The following is a 20576-nucleotide window of genomic DNA, read 5'->3' as shown; positions in this document are numbered from 1 at the left end:
TCACAGGGCAGATTATCTCTTTGGTGCATATACATTTGCTATATGAAGGTAGTTTCAGTTATTTTGTGTTAAATGGTAATTACATTAGGCTCTAGTGACTTAAGATGAATGTTTAAACACATTCAGATATGGAGCATGTCAGGCTCATGAAGTTTCAAATGTTGAGAAATCACTTTTGTGCTTATTGGTATTTCTTCAGGGACTGTTGAGTTATTTGATTCAAAATGTCACAGGACAGATTATCTCTTTGGTGCATATAATCCATGCAGTTATATTGTGAGCTTCCCCTCTGTGTGGTGGATAAAAATCCATATATCTTACCTCTTTTTTAGTCTCAGATTTTTAAAATCCAGTTAAACTCTCACTTTTATTTCAAAACTTGAATTTAAATGGGTTCCATGAACGGATATTTAAGGTGACAGTCAAGTCTAGGGTGCTGCCAATTTTTAAACTGAATTCTCTCCCTGGCTGTCAAACTGGATAAGAAATCTAATTTTGGGCCGTTGCAATGCAAAGATGAAGCTGATTCGTAAACAGCCTTTGTAACAACATGGCCCCATTGCCAAGCAGTGGTTCTCAGGCAGGCTGAAGCATGCTATTTAACTGTCTAAACGGTCACCCTGATTGTCGTTACTACCTGGGATGCCGCTCACACAGCCATACATGCTCATTAAAGCCACAGATTCATCAGCGGTGGATTCATCCCCTCTTAGTCCTGTCTCCATTCATTCTACTGAAGGCCAAATTAAAATTCGGTTCCTGAAAAACTGTATTCCTTTTGTCTTTTTAATTGGAATGCAGACGTGAATGTTAAAGCATACAAATGTTTCAGAGCCAACTCCCTTTGCTGCTGAAACTTCCTGCCGACTCATTCCAGACTGCATGGTCCTCGGGCTTTTCCCAGCCCTGTAATCCATCGATGTGTCTGTTGTGAAGGCAGGGATTTGTAGGTTATTAATGTCTACCCATCTCATCCCATAGTGGCTTGAATGGTCTTAAGTACATAGAAGGAGTACGTTATATATTCATCTGTTTTAATTGAATTTCGTATTCTTAAAACGAATCTGAAATTTTGGAGTCTTTTAATCGGTTCATTTGAAAAAATAGTATATAATTTATTTGCTATTACCCAAGATAGTGAATTATTTAAATAAAAAAAGAAAGCTCTTTCCATGAGGGGGAGTTTACCAAGCTGCTGTTCATTTACATACGATTACTGATGGTGTAAAGTTATGAATGTGGGTAAGAGGAAGAGTGGCAGTCCTAAGGTTTAAGATGTTAGGTTATTAGGGGTTGCATAATATACTGCCGTCTGGGAAGGAGCTCTTGCTGACTGACGTGTGGTCTGTTGGTACATGCAGTCATGACTTGACATTTCTGTGAATACTCATAATGATGGTTGGATATCAGTTTAAAGAATGGTAAATCAATTAATATGTGAAATTGTCATATACTTAGATTTGTAAATGTGCACGTTTCAAACTAAGTTGTTCTCTTTTAGGGTATTCTTCTATTTCAGTTTCTTCTTTCATTCCTTTGACAGTGAAATTTTGTGGTGTATTGGGATGATTTATATTTTCTGAGAACAATTTCTCAAGTATTGCCAAAAATGCTAGATATTCTTAAAAATTCAGGTGATCTTTGTAAATTATTGAATAAGAAGAACCAAATGCTGTATAAAAAGTTCAATCTATTTATGTTATAGTACTATTTTCTGCCATGACCACTTCAAACTTGACTTTATATTTTGAAATATTACTGAAATAATAAAATATAGAAGAGCATAAGAATATAACCAAAACCTACCTACTCACCACCTACTTATATCAGATGTTAAAATTTTTCATATTTCTTATACTTTTTTTTAAAACTTAGTTTATTTTTTTTTAAGATTTATTTATTTATTTTTCTCTCCCCTTCCCCATCCCCCCCGCCTGTTGTCTGCTCTCTGTGTCCATTCGCTGTGTGTTCTTCTGTGTCCGCTTGCATTCTTGTCAGCGGCACCTGGAATCTGTGTCGCTCTTTGTTGCGTCATCTTGCTGCGTCAGCTCTCCATGTGTGCGGTGCCACTCCTGGGCAGGCTGTGCTTTTTTCACGCTGGGCGGCTCTCCTTACAGGGCACACTCCTTGCGCGTGGGGCACCCCTATGCAGGGGACACCCCTGCGTGGCATGGCACTCCTTGCGTGCATAAGCACTGCACGTGGGCCAGCTCCACACGGGTTAGGAGGCTCTGGGTTTGAACCTTGGATGTCCCATGCTGTAGGTGGATGCCCTATCCTTTGGGCCAAATTCACTTCCCCTTCTTATACTTTAAAAGTAAATAAATAGCCTTCTGGTTTCATCTCAGAAGTGTAAAGGGCTACAAAGACGTCCCTCCCTTACAACAGGAAAAAATTCTGGACTGACTGGAAGCTAGCAGAGAACTGAGGTCACAGGGCAAACAGCCATTTCAAAATCTGGAGAGAGAGAAAGAAGAGAGAGGCCCCCTGTGATACACAAGAGCTGAGCATGTGCTTACCTAGGGCAGAACCCACCTGATTCCATATATATATATCACCAGATGCCATATAAACTGGTCGGAAGACTAAAGTAAAACATTTGACAAATTGTTGGAGGCTGTGTGTGGGCTAACTTGAGAGAGTGAAGCTCCTGGGAGCAGCAGACCGGAGGGGGGTGGCCCCTACCCTTTCGCAGGCTTTTCCTCTAGGAACCCCATCTGTCTCTCACAGGGAAGATTCGGAAAAATCTGGAGAAAATTCCCTCCATGGTGCTGGCTGGGACAGGGTTAACAGGAACCACTGAGAAATCCACTCAGGCCCCCTCTCCCTTAATCTGCAGGGGGAAGACCATCACCTGAGGACACTGGTAGACTACTATTACAGCTGGGGAAGGGAAACTCCCATGAGCCCCAGCCCCCCCCACCCCCATCTCACCTTTAAAAAAAGTCTCAGTCTGCAGGGGAAGGGCCTCAAGGCTGTAAGACCAAGAACATTATTGGATACTCCCTGCAGCTGGGGTGAAGGGAGGAGGGAGAAGCTGGAGTGGAGGCAGAAATACTTTTGAAGGTCACACCCCCAAGATACAGGCTTTGCATTCCAAAGACTGAGTCTTAGAACATTAGCGAGCCCCCTCACTCTACCATCTTGCTAATAAGCCTCCAGTAGTAATAATAGTGGATTTCAGCAGGTAGAGCTGCAAGAGAGTCTTGCTCTCTGAGGAGCAGAAAAAGGGGACACCCCAAAGCCAAGAGGAGGGGCAAAAAGAGATTACTAGAGAAATTAGAAGTCTCTTATGCCCATAGCAACAGCAACTCTCAACACTGACAACCATAGGAATACAAATTAAGCACAGTCCAACTCCTGTCTAGATTAATATAAATCCCCACACAAAGGCCTGTTTGCCTGAGTACCTACTGTTCTATACAGAATGTCCAGCTTTCAATGGAAAATTACAAGGCATGCCAAAAGGCAAGAAAAAAAACAGTCTAAAGAGAAAAAAGCAATCTTCAGAACCAGACGTAGTTATGATACAGCTGTTAGAACTGTCAGTTCTAACAGGCAGGGAATTAAAAATTGCTGTGATTACTATGTTAAAAGTTCTGATGGAAAACATGGACAACATGTAAAATCACAGCAAGATCAGAGAGATAATTTCAGCGGAGAGATGGAAACTCTAAGAAAGAATCAAGCTACTTGGGTCAGCATCTTACAAGGCTGTAATCAAGGTGTTGGCCAGGCTGTAGTTTTCACAGGGAGTTTAGAATCCTCTTTCAGGCTCATCCAGGTTATTGTCAGAGTTCAGTTCCTTACAGTCATAGGACTGAAGCCCTCAGCAACTAGAGGCCGACCTCAGGCTCTTGCCACATGCCTGCCTCGTAGATAGTTTATGACTGTTTGCTTTCCTCCTCTAGCCATCAGGAGAATCTCTCTGCTGCTTTGAGGAGGGGATTATATAGGACATGTACACTATGGGATGTCTTAGAATTTTGCCTAACACACTGGTTCTTGGAAAGATCAATAAAATCGATAAGCCTCTAGCCAGGCTAACCAAGAAAAGAAAGAGCGAAGATACATGTTACCAAAATCAGGAATGAAAGGGGGGATATCACTGCTGGTCCTATAGGCATTAAAAGGATAATAAGGAAGTATTGAGGCAACTCTGTGGCTGTGAATTTGATAACTTAGATGAAATGGGCTGTAGCAGTTTGATATTATTGATGAATTCCAAAAAGAAATATTGGATTATGTTTGTAAACTGATCTTTTCCTCTGGGCATATTAGATTATATTGGATTCAGATGTTTACTTGATTTAAGTAATCAGATAAACTTGTGCCAGTAGGGTGTTCAGTCCCCATTCCTTGGTGGGTGGGGACTCACAGATAAAAGGCATGGCAAAAGACAGAGTTGTGGGTTCTTAGCGTTGGAGTTTTGATGTTGGAGTTTGATGCTGAAGCCTTAAGCTGGAGCCCCAGGACGTAAGCTCATAGAGGAAGGAGAAGTAAGCCCCAGGAAGAGAAAAACCCAGGAAGCCTGAACCCTCACAGACGTGGGCAGTTGCTCCAATGCATGAAAATAGACTTTGGTGAGGGAAGTAATTTATGCTTATGGCCTGGTATCTGTAAGTTCCTACCCCAAATAAATATGCTTTATAAAAACTAACCAATTTCTGATATTTTGCATCAGCATCCCTTTGGCTGACTAATGTATGGACCAATTCTTTGAAAGATATAAACTACCCCAAAACTCTCTACAGAAGAAGCAGATAACCTAAATAGCCTGATTTTCACTAAAGATGTTGAATTTATGGCTAAAAAACTTCCTAAAATGAAAACTCTGGGCCCAGATAGTTTCATGGGTGACTTCTACCAAACATTTAAGGAAGAGAGAACACCTGTTCTACACATTCTCTTCCAGAAAATAGAATAGGGAACGCTTCCCAACTCATTTTATGCCATCAGCATTGCTGTAATACTAAAACCAGACACACAAGAAAAGAAAACTACAGACTAATATCTCTCATGAACACCAACACAAAAATTCTTAATATTAGCAAATCAAATCCACGCACACACACATATATGAAGAATAATACATCACAACCAATTAGTGTTCATCTCCAAATGTGAGGATGGTTCAACATTCAAATAATCAATGTAATTCACTATACTAATAGACTAAATCTGAAAAAGAATCATAACTCAGATGCAGAGAAAACTTTTGACAAAATTCAAAATCCATTTATGATTTTAAAAATCTCAGCAAGCTAGAGATTTAGACTTAGATTTAATTATAGATTTAGTTCTTTAGCCTAATAAAAAAATATATATGAAAAACCTACAGTTGACATTATACCAAATGGTTATAGACTGAATGCTTTCCTCCCAAGATGTGGAACATGGCAAGAATGTCCACTCTTACCCTTCTTATTCAACATCATACTGGCATCCTAGCTAGAATAAGAAAAGAAGATGAAATAAAAGGTATGTAGATTGGAAAGGAAGATATAAAAGTATTCTGATTTTCAGACAATATAATTGGCTATGTGGAAAATCTTAATGAATATACTAAGGGAAACAGTTGTAGTTCAAGCACTTGGGCTCCTGTCTACCATATAGGAGGTCCAGGGTTTGATACCCAGGGCCTCCTGATGAAGGCAAGCTGGCCCGTGTGGCAAGCCGGCTCATGCAGAGGGCTGCCCCATTCAAGGAGTACTGCCCCGTGCAGGAGTGGTGGCCCACATAGAGAGCTGATGCAGCAAGATGACACAACAAAAAGAGATACAGAGGAGAGACAACAAGAGACGCAACAGGCTCAGGTTAGAAACAGAAAGCTTCCGAGTTCGGCCAGCCGTCAGTAAATCATTTTTCCTTCTCAAAATAAAAAAAAAAAAAAAAAGAGAGACACAACAGACCAGGGAGCTGAAGTGTCACAAGAGAATGATCGCCTCTCTCCTACTCTAGAAGGTCCCAGGATCGGTTCCTGGAGCCACCTAATGAGAATACAAGAACACACAGTGAATAGACACAGAGAGCAGACAATGGAGGGAAGGGAGAGAAATAAAGAAATAAATCTTTAAAAATATATACTAAAATAAAACAAAACAAACAAAACCCCTGGACATAGTGAGGTTAGAAATGTTGTAGGATACAAGGTCAACATATAAAAGTCAATTGTATGCCTTTATGCTAGCAGTGTACAATTGAATCCTGAAATTAAACAAAAAAAGAAACCATTTACATTAGCTTCCCCTCCTATGAACTACTTAGGTATAAACATAACAAAATATATATAGTATTTGTATGCAGTAAACTGTAAAACATTGATGGAAAAAAAGAAAATCTAAAAATATATACCATGTTCATGGATTGGAAGAGTCAGTATTGCTAAAATGCCAGTTCTTAACAATTTGATTTATAGATTCAGTGGAACCCTATCAAGATGCTAGCATGTGTTTCTGGCAGATATTGACAGGCTTATATTAAAATTTATGTGGAAAGGCAAAGGAAGTTGAATAGCCAAAACAATTCTAGAAAAGGAGAATACAATTGAAGACTCCTATCACCTGATACCAAGACTTAGTATAAAACTATGATAAATCAGGAAAATATGGTCCTGATAAAAGGACAGGCACACAGATCAGTGGAATGGACAACTCAGAAATAGATCAATGCAAACATAGTTGCTTTTTAAATTTTCTAGTCAATAGATTTTTAAAAAATTATAAAAGCAACAGACATGGAAGAACACACAGTGAATGGACACAGAGAACAGACAGTGGGGTGGGGGAGAAATAAGAAAAGAAAACCATACATTTAAAACATGAGAAGACAGCCATTATTTTGTACATGAAAACAAACTTTAGGAGACAAATATTAAAAATATCCAAAATAACTAAAAAGGTCTGGTCTTTACTTACAAATTGCATCATTCCAAAAGGAATTAGTATTTAAGAAATGTTTTGCAGATGGAAAATTAAATTTGACAAAACAAGTATGTAATAACATATATTTTTAAAGGAGATTTATTTATTTATTTCTCTCCCCTCCCCACCCCAGTTGTCTGTTTTCTGTGTCTATTTGCTGTGTATTCTTCTTTGTCCGCTTCTGTTGTTATCAGCCACATGGGAATCTGTTTCTTTTTGTTGCGTCATCTTGTGTGTCAGGTCTCCATATGTGCAGCGCCATTCCTGGGCAGACTGAACTTTCTTTCGCGCTGGGTGGCTCTCCTTACAGGGCACGCTCCTTGCATGTGGGGCTCCCCTACGCGGGGGCACCCCTGCGTGGCATGGCACTCCTTGCGCGCATCAGCACTGCGTGTGGGCCAGCTCCACACGGGTCAAGGAGGCCCGGGGTTTGAATCGTGGACCTCCCATGTGGTAGACGGACACCCTAACCACTGGGCCAAGTCCACTTCCCTGTAATAACATATTGATTTACACAGCCAAAATATATCTTACTTTCAATTCTTGTATGTCCTAAATGAAGTTCATATTAAATGAAAATGTTAAACGTCCTTCAATGTGTAAAAAAAAGGAATTCAATTGTTCAAGTCCTACTTTTTTTTAAAGTTTTTATTTATTTATTTATTTCTCTTCCTCCCTGCCCTCCTCCACCCCCCCCCCCCCGCATCCCGGTTGTCTGTTCTCTGTGTCTATTTGCTGCGTCTTTTTTGTCCACTTCTGTTGTTGTCAGCGGGGCACGGGAATCTGTGTTTATTTTTGTTGCGTCATCTTGTTGTGTCAGCTCTCTGGGTGGGCGGCGCCATTCTTAGGCAGGCTGCATTTTCTTTCGGGGCGGCTCTCCTTACGGGGCACACTCCTTGCCCGTGGGGCTCCCCTACGCGGGGGACACAACTGCGTGGCAGGGCACTCCTTGCGCGCATCAGCACTGCTCCTGGGCCAGCTCCACACGGGTCATAGAGGCCCAGGGTTCGAACCGTGGACCTCCCATGTGGTAGACGGATGCCCTAACTACTGGGCCAAGTCCACTGCCTCAAGTACTAAATACAACTTGATATTCTTCAAATCTACTTCTAGAATTGTGAATTGAATTTTTAAAAAATGTATCAACTACTACCTAATTTTATTCACAATAACAAGTATCATCACTGGGTATATTATGTCATTTCTTGCTACTGTTGCTTTTATCACTTCAGCACAATATAAAACTTCAAATCCACTATATTATGGCCCTGTTTTAAATCTAATTCGTTTCTTAAGAAAATAAAGTTTCAGATATAAAGTTGGGGGAAACGGACTTTGGCCCAGTAGTTAGGGCGTCCGTCTACCATATGGGAGGTCCGCGGTTCAAACCCCGGGCCTCCTCGACCCGTGTGGAGCTGGCCATGCGCAGTGCTGATGCGCGCAAGGAGTGCCGTGCCACGCAAGGGTGTCCCCCGCGTGGGGGAGCCCCACGCGCAAGGAGTGCGCCCGTCAGGAAAGCCGCCCAGCGTGAAAAGAAAGTGCAGCCTGCCCAGGAATGGCGCCGCCTACACTTCCTGCGCGCTGACGACAACAGAAGCGGACAAAGAAACAAAAAAAAAAAAGCAGACAAAGAAACAAGACGCAACAAATAGACACCAAGAACAGACAACCAGGGGAGGGGGGGGAAATTAAATAAATAAATAAATCTTTAAAAAAAAAAAAAGATATAAAGTTGGTGGATTAAGACTCAGTAAATAGTAACGAAACAAATGTCTTATAAAAGACTTTTGCTCCTAAAGAGGATATGATATTCAGAGGTTTTTTCTTTTACTTCTTTTGTGAGTCTTGTTCATATTACTCTGTACTGTCCAATTTTTTTCCTGTAAGAAATACCCCAAAGAGAGAGACAAGCATGCTGAATGGCTTCCAAGTCTTGTTACGTGTTTGTTTGTTTGTTTTAAAGGCCAAAAATTGCTGAAAAGAGGTCTTTAGTTCTGGTAGCATATTAGAACAAATTCTAAAAAATTCATATTTTCTTCAAAAAATTTCAGCTGGTGAACTTTTACACCGTAAGCCAAATCTTTTCATCCATGTGCTCCCACAAACATACACCTCTTTCCAATTCATCTTCTTCAAAAAGACCATCCACCTGCTCTCAAAGCCGAACCCCCAGGCCCCGGATAATATCAGCTCTCAGGACTTCAACTATTCATTCTCCTGATCTTTTCAGAAGCTGGCATGACAACTGAAGGTAGCTCTCTCTTCTGCAACTTTTCCCTGAAATATAAGCATATTCCGTATTTCTGATGAAGTTTGAACTCCAGCACTGGATTTGGTACTGGGAGATCTTCACAGCTCTCTTTAGAGTCCAGTTTCAGGGTCTGGGTTATCAGTTGTACCAAGTCACTCATTTCATTTGTATGACCTTCCCCTTCCCTGGAATCCCCATGTGACTTAGTCAGCCTTGTAGAAGAATGTACTTCATCCTCAGGCAGACAGTGGATGGGTTTCTTTTCCTGAGCAGTGAGAAGAGAGCCATTGGGTGGAGATGAACTGGCCTTGTCCCTGTGGTTTCCCTGGCCCCACTGCCCTGAGAGAAGGTCTCCGTGCTGCAGGGCCAGGGCCTGCAGAAAACATCTTTTCCTGTGACTGCCTTAGTCGCCTCCTCTCTTTTGCTTATAATGGTCCACCCTTTGGTCATGAGACCTCACTGCTCCTCAAACTGCTCACAGACTCGGTGAGTGCTCTACTTTGGTTTTCTGCATCCTTTTGTATCATCTTGAAATCTGTTTTTTCAACAGCAAGTAGAGAAGGCAAAAGTTGAAGAGGAATCTCTTTGGAATTATCTCTCTCCCCTACTGTGCTCAGTCTCATCTCTTCTCTTCTGCCGTTGCTTTCAAGACAGGGAGTGTTCAAACCCAGGGCTGTGTGGCTGCAAGACTGGGGAGATTCTGTCCTATTTTTCCAGAATGTGTTCATCAGCAGGTCCTTTGGCTTTCAGCCTTTGCTTAGGGGTTACAGAGATTTCACTGGGGTGTTCCCTCCCCAGTGGGATCAGAACACCACGTGGTAATCAGTTTCCGGATGGGTACTAGACTTTACATTATCTGGCAGCCACTCCTCCTTCACTTGAAAAATATTGCATTTACCTTCTGGTCATTGGAGGGATCTAAGTGTCTTGGTTGATTCTCCTGAACCAAGCCATCATTCATTTAGTCCCTCCTTTCTACAGGTACAATGTCGAGCTTTACCCTGCCCAGGGTGGCTAGTGACCCTACAGTATTGCACGTGCCTGGTTTGTGGGGGTGGCCTTTCATACTGGCAGATGTCTTCAAGTGGCCAATGGCCACGGGTTTCTCCTGGGACAAACATTTGTCTCCACCCATTATGTATGTCTTGGAGTCTTCAGAGTAGTGTGATTGGAGGGGGATTACATCATTATTTCATTCAACCTTCCAGGAAACCGTTGTAGCAACAGGCTTGGATTTAATATTATTTTTGGAGATTTTTGCCTTAGTGTCCACAAAAAATAATGAGATGTGGTGCTTTATGTAAGCCTGCCTCAGAACGCTCCTCACAGATAGTCATTTTTCAGGCCTTTTGCTCAGCATCATGCTGCCAGCTCTGGGCTGTAATCTTTTGGCATCGGTGGCAGCTTTCCTTCAACAATCCAATAAACTAAATAATTCATGTCTTTCTCAATGAAAGCATGCTTCGGGGTGACCGTTTCGTAAACAGCATCTCAAAGCCCAAACATTTGACTTAGAGTTGTAGGGTTTGTTTGAGAACAATTCAGGACTCATGTACTAGGGTGTACCGATGAGGGTGCTAGCCATGTCACAATGATCCTCTCACACTCGGGTGATTCCTCGGTCATCCAGCATGATGATGTTTGTTCTCGTTAGGAAAACTTTTTGAGTTTTCAGATCTCAGGGAAGGAAGGATGTGTTCTCAGACCAGTACTGCAGAGCCATGGCGATCTGAACAAACTATTCCACCACCTGACTCCTAGGCAAAAGCCAGCCCTTCTGCTCCTTGGGCTTTTGCTACAGGTCGCCTTCTTCACTGAGGCCCGTGACAGTGTAGAGCAGACCGTCCCGTCCCTCCCACAAGGCCTTGCAGGTGACAATGTGGTGTGCTTCAGCCGAGACAAGAGCTGCGCTTCCTGTTCTGCAGCTCGCTGCCTTCGGCTGGAGGAGTTTCAGGCTTTAATTTTTTTAGTGACATACTGCTGGCCATCCCACCAGTGCCTCACGAGCATCTCCTCCCTGAAACTGCCCCTGTCCCCTGCCCACCGGTAGTAGACATGTTCCAGGAGCAGGCCCACATGTCGGATGCAGCTTGCAGCAGAGGCAGGGCAAGCAGCCTGCGGCTGGAGGTCCTGCTCACCTGTCAGAGATGAAGGTGGTAGATGCTGTGGTGGCCCAGCCCTGGTGGGAGCAAAACCGTTCCACCCTGCACGGCCCTACATGTGCTCCCCCTGCTCCTGGAGGACACACTGTAGTCAACTGATTTCCGACAAAAGGCGAAGGTAATTCAGTGGAGGAAGGAAGGCCTTTTCATCAGTTGACATCTGGATGCAAAAGAATGACTCTGAACTCATACCTCCTATCTTATTCAAAATCTAACCGAAAAAGGATCATAGGCCTAAATGTAAAACGATAAAACTTCTAGAAGGAGATATAGGAGAAAAACCTGTGTGAAATTGGGTTAGGGTTAGTTTCTATATACGATACCAAAAGTATGATCCATGAAAAAAATTGATAAATTGGACTTTATTAAAATTAAAAACTTTTCTCTGCAAAAGACACTGTTAATAAAATGAAAAAAAGAGTCACAGGTTGGGGGAAAATACTTGCAAATCTTATATTTGATAAGGGACTTGTATCCAGAATATATAAACAACTCTTAAAACTCAAAAATATGAGAACAAACAGTTCAATCAAAACGTGGGCAAAAGATCTGAATAGGCTCTACACCAAAGAAAATATATCTATAGGCAAGATGCTCACCACCAATTATCATTAGGGAAATAACAAACTATAACCACACCTATTAGAATATTTAAAACCCAAAAACTGAAAATAACAACTGCTGACAAGGCTGTAATGCAACAGGAACTCTCATACATTGCTGGTGCCAGTGCAAAATGGTACAGCCACTTGGGAAGACAGTCTGGTTGTTTCTTACAAAGTTGAAAATAGGCTTACCATATGATCCAGCAATTGTACTCCTAGGTATTTACCCAAATGAGTTGAAAACTTATGTCCATGCAAAATTTTGTACCTAAATATTTATAGTGGCTTTATTCATAATTGTTAAAACTGGATACAACCAGATGTCTTTCAACAGGGGAATGGACAAGCAAACTGTGGTACATCCATACAATGGAATACTATTCAGTGATGTAAATAAATGAGCTACTGATTGATGTAACAACATGGATAAATATTAAATACATATTACTAAGTGAAAGAAGCTAAACCCAAGATGCCACATATTGTATGATTCTATTCATATGACATTCTATAAAAGGTAAAAGTTTAGGGACTAAAACCAGATTAGTGGTTGCCAAAGGTTTGGGAGGGGGAGGTTTTTTTTTTTACTATAAAGGAGACACACAGGGGAACTTTCGGGTAAAGGAGCTGTTCTGTGTGTTACTGGCATGCTGGGTACATACATGATCTTGCATTTGTCAAAAACAATACAACTCTATGGCTTCACATACATTCCAAGAAGAATTACCACTAATCCTGCCCAACCTCTTCCAAAAAATTGAAGAGGAGAGAACACTTCTTAACTCATTCTTTGAAGCCAATATCACCCTAATACTAAAGCCAGATAAAGATACTACAAGAAAATTACAGACCAAGATCCCTTATGAATATAGATACAAACACTCTCAACAAAATACTAGCAAACCAAATCCAACAGCACATTAAAAAGAAGTATGCCTCGTGATCAAGTGGGATTTATCCCAGGTATGCAAGGGTGGTTCAACATAAGAAAATTAATTAATGCAATACCCCACATTAATAGAACAAAAGGAAAAAAAAACACATCATCTCTATGGATGCAGAAAAGGCACCTGACAAAATCCAGCACCCTGTCTTGATGAACATTTTGAAAACTAGGAATGAAAGGAAACTTTCTCGACATAATAATGGGCATATATGAAAAGCCCACAGCTAATGTCATACTCAGTAGCAGGGATTCGTAACCTTTTTTGTTCCATGGACCCCTTTGCCAGTCAGGTGAAAACCACGCACCCCTTACTAAGTCCATATTATACTGTGTATTATTTGATAAATATATCATACCCACACCAACACGTCCCCGCAAGAATAATGTTTTTTTTTTGAATTTCAGTTCAAGCTTATGGACCCCTGGTTAAGAACCCCTGAGCAATAGTGAAAGACTGAAAGCTTTCCATCTAAGATCACGAACAAGGCAAGGATGCCACTATTATTCAACATTGTACTGGAAGTTCTAGCCAAACCAGTTAGGCAACAAAAAGAAAATAAAGGCATCCAGATTGGGAAGAAGATATAAAGCATTCCCTATGTGCAGATGGCATGATCCTATATGTAGAAAATCCTGAAAAGTCCAAAACAAAGCTACTAGAGCTAATAAGCAAGTACCCAAATAGCCAAAGCCATCTTGAAAAAGAAGAATGAATTTGGAGGACTCATATTTCCCAATTTTAAGACTTATTATAAAGCCGTGGTAATCAAAACATCATGGTACTGGCCGAGGAAAGACATAGACCAATGGAATGAAATTGAGAATTTAGAAATCAACCATCACATCTATGACCAATTGATTTTTTTTAAAGATATTTTTTATTAGAGAAGTTGTGAAGTTACAAAACCATCATGCATAATGTGTGGAATTCCTATGCAACACCCCTCTATTAACATTTTACATTGTTGCGGAATATTTGTTACAGATTGTGAAAGATCATCAGACTATTACCACTAACTGTGGCCTATAGTGTACATTCAGTGTATTTTTTCCTTACCACCCCTATTATCAACACCATGTATTAGTATTGTTCCTTTGTAATAGTTCATGAGAGAACACACTTATATCTGTACTGTTAACCACAGTCCATCTTCCACCACATGGTTTACTGTGTTATATAGTCCCATGCCTTGTACAATCTATCAAAAGTGTACTCAGTGGCTCTGATTTTCATCAGAGTTGTGCAGTCATTGCCCCATAAATTTTTAACATTTTCCTTAATCCATAAGAAAAAAATCCCATATCCCTCATTATTGACTCTTAGCATTGATATAGTACCTTTTTTGAAACTGATGAAAGAATATTACAATATTGCTAACTGTAGTCCATAAGTTACATTAATTGTAATATTCCCATGCATCGCGATATTCTTAGTGCCTTGTAACAATGATATACATTTGTTCTAGTTCATAGAAGAACAGTCTTATATTTGTACTGTTAACCACAATCCTCATCTACCTCTGGGTTCACTATATTTTTCAGTCCCTAGATTATTCTCTAGCTTTCTTTCAATTGACATTTACATTATGGTCACTTGATTTTTGACAAGGGTGCTAAGTCCACTCAATGGGGAAAGAACTGTCTCTTTAACATTTGGTGCTGGGACAATTAGATATACATATGCAGAAAAAGGAAGGTTGACCCCTATCTCATACCATTTACAAAAATTAACTCAAAATGGATGAAAGACCTAAATATAAGAACCAAAACTATAAAACTTTTAGAAGTACACCTTGCATTGGGCATTGGTTTCTTAGACTTTACAACAAAAGTATGAGCAACAGGGAAGCAGACTTGGCCCAGTGGTTAGGGCGTCTGTCTACCACATGGGAGGTCAGCGGTTCAAACCCCAGGCCTCCCTGACCCGTGTGGAGCTGGCCCATATGCAGTGCTGATGCGCGCAAGGAGTGCCATGCCACGCAGGGGTGTCCCCTGCGTAGGGGAGCCCCACACGCAAGGAGTACGCCCCGTAAGGAGAGCCGCCCAGCGCGAAAGGAAGTGCAGCCTGCCTAAGAATGGCACCGCCCACATGGAGAGCTAACACAACAAGATGACACAACAAAAAGAAACACAGATTCCCATGCTGCTGACAACAGAAGCGGACAAAGAAGAAGATGCAGCAAATAGACACAGAGAACTGACAACCAGGAGGGAGGGGGGAAGGGGAGAGAAATAAATAAATAAATAAATCTTTTTAAAAAGAAATATGAGCAACAAAAGAAAAAATAGATAAATGGGACTTTATCAAAAGTAAAACTTTTTGCGTATCAATGTACTTCATCATGAAAGTAAAAAAAAATGAAAGACAATCTACAGAATGGGAGAAATATTTGGAAACCACCTATCTGATAAGGGTTTACTATCCAGAATATAGAAAGAAATACAACTCAACAACAAAAAGACAGCCCAATTTTAAAAATGGGCAAAAAACTTGAATAGACATTTCTCCAAAGAAGATATACAAATGGCCAAAAAGCACATGGAAACATGCTCAGTATCATTAGCCATTAGGGAAATGCAAATGAAAACCACAATGAGATATAATTTCACATCCACCAGAATGCGTACTATTAAAAATAGTAAATGTTAGAGAGGATGTAGAGAAATAGGAACACTCGTTCATTGTTGGTGGGGACGTGAAATGGTATAGCCATCATGGAACACAGTTTAGCAGGTCCCAAAATTAAGTATAGAATTACCATATGGTCTAGGTACATACCGCAAAGTACATACCGTACTTCTAGGTACATACTGCAAAGAATTGAAAGCAGAGACTTGAACAGATTTTTGCATACACTTGTCCACAAGTGCCAAAAGATGGAAGCAACCCAAGCGTCTATCAACAGACGAGTGAATAAACAGAATGTGGTATATACATAAAAATGGAATATTCCTCAACCACAAAAAGGAATGAAGTTCTGATACATGTGATAATGTGGATGAATCTTGAAGACCTGTTGAATGAAATAAGCCAGGCACAAAAGGGCAAATAGTGTATGATCTCATGGATATGAAATAACTAGAATAAGAAAATTCATAGTCAGAAACTAGAACACAGTTTACCAGGGCCTGGAGAGGAATTAGGGATGAGGAGTTAATGCTTAATTGGGACAGAATTTCTCTTTGGGGGTGATGGAAAAATTGATAATAGATGTGTTGGTAGCACAACACCGTAAATGTAATTGACACCACTGAATTATATATTTGAATGTAATTAAAAGGGGTAGTGTTAGGTTGTATATGTGTTGCTAGAATAAAAATAAACACCTTGGACAGTACAGTACAAACAGTGGACCCTATTGTAAGCTATGGTCTATAGTTAATAGTGTAATTACAATATTTTATAAATTGTACCAAAGGTACTGCACTATGTAGTGTTTATAGGAAAAACTCTGTGTGTGTGTGTGTGTGTGTGTGTGTATGTGTGTGTGTATGTGTAAATGGGAACTCTGTTTTCTGCATGATTTTTCTGTTAACCTACAACTTCTCTAATACAAAATAAAAGTGTATCAGCTGGAAAAACGTTAAAAAAAAAAGCCCACTAAACCCATGCAACTGTATATCACAGAGTGAACTCTAGTATATGCAAACTGAAGTACAAAGAGCCATCCACTAGGATGTGGGGGAATCCAGGATAGACTGCAGAGTGTGACAGAAGACTCTAATGCTATCTAATGCTATCTAATGATTTCTAATGGTATTACATATTTCCCCCCAACCTCTTTGGTGCAGTAATGTCATGCATATGTAATACAACTTTTTGTGATACACCTTCTAGCATTCTTTAAACATATGTTGGAGTTACTCCCTAGCTCCCATTTCAGGGGGCAAGGAGAATCTAGTATACCTTTTTTGTAGCCACTTCAGGATCTGGCACAGAGTGAAAAGGAAAGTGAATTTGCTGTTGGGAGTAGATACCTTCTCATTTATTCAGTAAAATGTATTGCTTCTCTTTGTAATAAGATTCTCAGCTAATTTTTGGGATTTTGAGTTGTCCTGAGTGATATTGCAGGGTCAGATGCTGGACTTTATATATTCTGCCATAACCCACTGAATGGACTGGGGAAGAATGTGAACTACAGGGTAACTATTATCCATGTGGTGCAGTAGTGCTCCAAAATGGGTTCATCGAGTGTGATGAGTGTACCACAATGTGGAGGAGGCTGTTGGTGTGGGAGGAGCGGGGTGTGTGTGGGGGGGTGGGGGATATACGGGAACCTCATGCTTTTTCATGTAACATTTTTTTTTGTGATGTATATATCTTCAAAAAATACAATTTACAAAATTAACAGGGGTTGGGGAGTGGGTTATATGGGAACCTCTTATGTTTTTCATGTTTTTTAAGGTGACATTCTTTGTGGTCTATTAACTTTAATTTAAAAAGTGTAAAAAAATAGATGAAAATGGGTAGTTTAAATAGTTTCAGCATACCAGTTCCTTCTACTGTATGTTACCGTGTAGGTTACTATGTAGTATTAATATGGGGGAGGCAGTGTTGTCTGGCTCTCCCCTACCCAGAACAGTCTCGAAATCAGCATTTGTGATCTAAGCCACTCTTAAGAAATTGGCACCAGTCTCCTGTTTGGTTGTCAGTATTTTATCACCTGCTTCAATGCTTTTCATATTTTTTCTATAGTAATCCTTATTCTTTGAATAAATGTTGTAACATAAAATAAACCTTATTAAGTACATGATTAGAGAGGGAGAGCCTTACATTGGATGAAGAAGATGATTATATCCATTAGTTTTTTTGTTTTTCATCACTAGGGGAAGGAAAAGCTTTCCCAAAAGCTCCTTTCTTGGCACACTAAGAGGTTACTGGAGTTCAGTAATAATACATTCTTCACAGGACGTTCTGTCTGGGCGGAGTGTTTTCCATATGTAGTAATAGCTAGGCACCTACTCTGTACATAGCCTTATCATCTGTACCACTCACGGTACTGCATGCTAGGTGGGAAAATAGACTTTTATATAGCACTTCCCATGGACCAGAGAAGTTAAGTAACTTGCCCAGGGGAACACAGTAAGTGCCAGTGCAGGCTTTGAACCTGTGGGTCGTTAAACTGGAGTCCCTGCTCTGTAACGCCTTGTAGTACTACACTATAGCACTGTGTAGGTGGCCTTGGCTATGTTAAAAAACCAAACCAAACCTGAACTGGCATGAGGGGTACCCAAATCTGTCGGATTCTGATAACCTGCTGGAATCTTGGCTGAGCTTGGTGATGGGATATTGGGAGTGATTTTTTATTTTTTAAAATGCAGCCACATTTCATTTGAAACCACAACCTCCTGTGAATGCCGTATGGTGTTATTTGAAGAAGGGAAATAAGCATATGAATTTTTAAAAAGTTTCTTGGAGCATACTGATTTTTAAGAACGGATACAATTAGTAGTTCTCATTAGTTCCAAGAATGATTTATCCCAGCGTGCTTTGGTTCCATAGAAAGCCCTTTAATACTGAGCGGCTTTGCCGCTTTGACTGCATGGGAGTCTGATGTGGCTGGGAGCTTGGAACACGCACAGTAATGCAGGTGGTGATGCTGCCGGCACAAAGGGAAAAACAAATTCCTTAAACTGAGAAACAGGCTGTGGCTGGTCTTTGAATCCCTTTACATTTCATCTGACCACCTGTATTTTCTACTTGGAGGGGGATGGGGGAGTTGGTCATTAAGATCCTGAAAAATTGGTGAAGGTGAATTTGGATGGTGGCCTGCCACTGTTCCGCTTTCCACTTGCGGAGGGGAACTGGAACACCTCGGGAGAGTCGGAAGCCAGGTGATGGCATAGCCCAGGCTTTTCAAGCTCCAGTGTGCAAGACGGATCCCCGGGGATCTTGTTGAAATGAAGATGCTGATTCCGTAGGTCTGGGGTGGAGCCTGGTGGGTACGGGGAGACTGAGATTCTGCAGGGCTGTGAAGCTCCAGGTAATGCTGCTTGTCATAGCAGGGATGGCACTGACACCTGTAGACCGAGTCCTGTGTCTCAGGAGTAGGCTGAGCACCCCTGAATCTCCTGGAGCTTGAACGATGTAGAGTCCCGGGTCCACACCAGGCCTATTGAACCGGGCTGAGGCTGGGCACGTATTTGAAAGGAAGGTATTGGAAAAGCTACTGAAGTGGATTTGATGATACATCTGCTAGGTATTGTTTTTAGGGAGGTGGGTGGGGTGGGGTGGGGAGGATGGTGGTGGTGGCAGCTTTGAAAACTTCACGGGAGTACTCAGATTGAGATGTTGAAAGACAAACTTTCTGACATTCGAAGAGCTTCCTGTTAACTCAAACTATTTGAGAAATCTTAACAGCCTTCCCCCTTGGGAGGGAATTGACCGGTTCCTTACGATTCTGTCCAGACTGGTTTAAATCAGAGAGCTGGGGGGAAAAAAAATCGGGGGCTTAATGGTTAGCTCGCTGACCTGTGTAGCGTTAGATAATGTCTGTGAAGGCTCCCGGAGGGCGTCCAAGGAAACCGGGGTCCAAATATGGAAAAGAGGAGTCAGGATTTTGAGGCAGGAGTTGAAATTACCATGGCAAATATGTAAAGTGTTATTTCAGCCCTTTCCTCGGACTCCTGGGTTTGGGGTTTCGTTTCGGGTGGTGGTTGGAGATTCAGAGCAAGCTGGAAGGAGGGCTTGATCAAGGTTGTTTTTGTTTTTTTTTTTGCGATGAAGCACAAATTCCACCGTGGGGTTTTGTGGGAGGGCCGTCTGACTTTTTCTTTTCTGGTAACTGAGACTCCCTGGCAACTGGCTTTTTAACATTTCTTAACCCTTACTGTTACTATTTAACCTTCTCCCCTGAGGTCAAGTGGGAAGAGAAGATACCAGGTGGAGACTGTTCTTCCCAGCTTTTGCCTGTTCTTCTATCTATTGTGTCCCTCTTTTAACTTAGTCCTTTTTTTTAAATTTATTTTTTATGGTTTTATTTATTTATTTTTAAATGTTACATTCAAAAAATATGAGGTCCCCATATACCCCCCACCCCCCTCACCCCACTCCTCCCTCATCAACAACCTCTTTCATCATCGTGGCACATTCATTGCATTTGGTGACTACATTTTGGAGCACTGCTGCACCACATGGATAATGGTTTACATTGTAGTCTACACTCTCCCCCAGTCCACCCAGTGGGCCATGGCAGGACACACGATGTCCAGCATCTGTCCCTGCAGCACCACCCAGGACAACTCCAAGTCCCGAAAATGCTCCTACATCACACCTCTTCTTCCCTCTCCCTGCCCTCAGGAGCTACCGTGGCCACTTTCTCCACTTTCAGAGGAAGTGTTTCCCATTCTTACTGCATATGTGGCTTTTATTCCCCAAGCTCCCTACCTTGTCTAAGGTTACAAACATAAACAAAATTCCAGAATCAAAAAAAAAAAAAAAAAGCTGGGCGTGGCCTCTCTTTTTTTTTTTAGGCCTATACACTGAGAGCCACGTGGCACATTGTCACCATTTACTGCTGCATCAGCCAAGGTTCAAGCAGAGAAGCAGAAGCACTGAGAGTGAGTCAGGGGTCTCTTACACCATGTGCAGCGCTTCCACGTTGGGGATGCTGGTGGAGCAGGCTGTGCAAGCTGCTGCCTCGGTGTCCAGTGCTGAGCCGGAAGTGGCTGTAGGAAGGTGGGGTGTGT

The 20576-nt window shown here is 41.4% G+C and overlaps 1 protein-coding gene and 1 pseudogene across 4 annotated transcripts in view; one reads left to right on the top strand and one right to left on the bottom strand.

Moving 5' to 3' along the window:
* Positions 1-20576, top strand: part of SH3KBP1 (SH3 domain containing kinase binding protein 1) — a 388056-nt gene that overhangs the window by 71764 nt on the left and 295716 nt on the right. The gene's annotated exons all lie outside the window — the stretch shown is intronic.
* LOC139438103 (serine/threonine-protein kinase Nek4 pseudogene) lies at positions 8912-17893 on the bottom strand (annotated as a pseudogene).

Source organism: Dasypus novemcinctus, chromosome X (assembly GCF_030445035.2).
Source record: "Dasypus novemcinctus isolate mDasNov1 chromosome X, mDasNov1.1.hap2, whole genome shotgun sequence".
NCBI lineage: Eukaryota > Metazoa > Chordata > Mammalia > Cingulata > Dasypodidae > Dasypus > Dasypus novemcinctus.
This window is presented reverse-complemented; position numbering and strand designations above follow the sequence as displayed.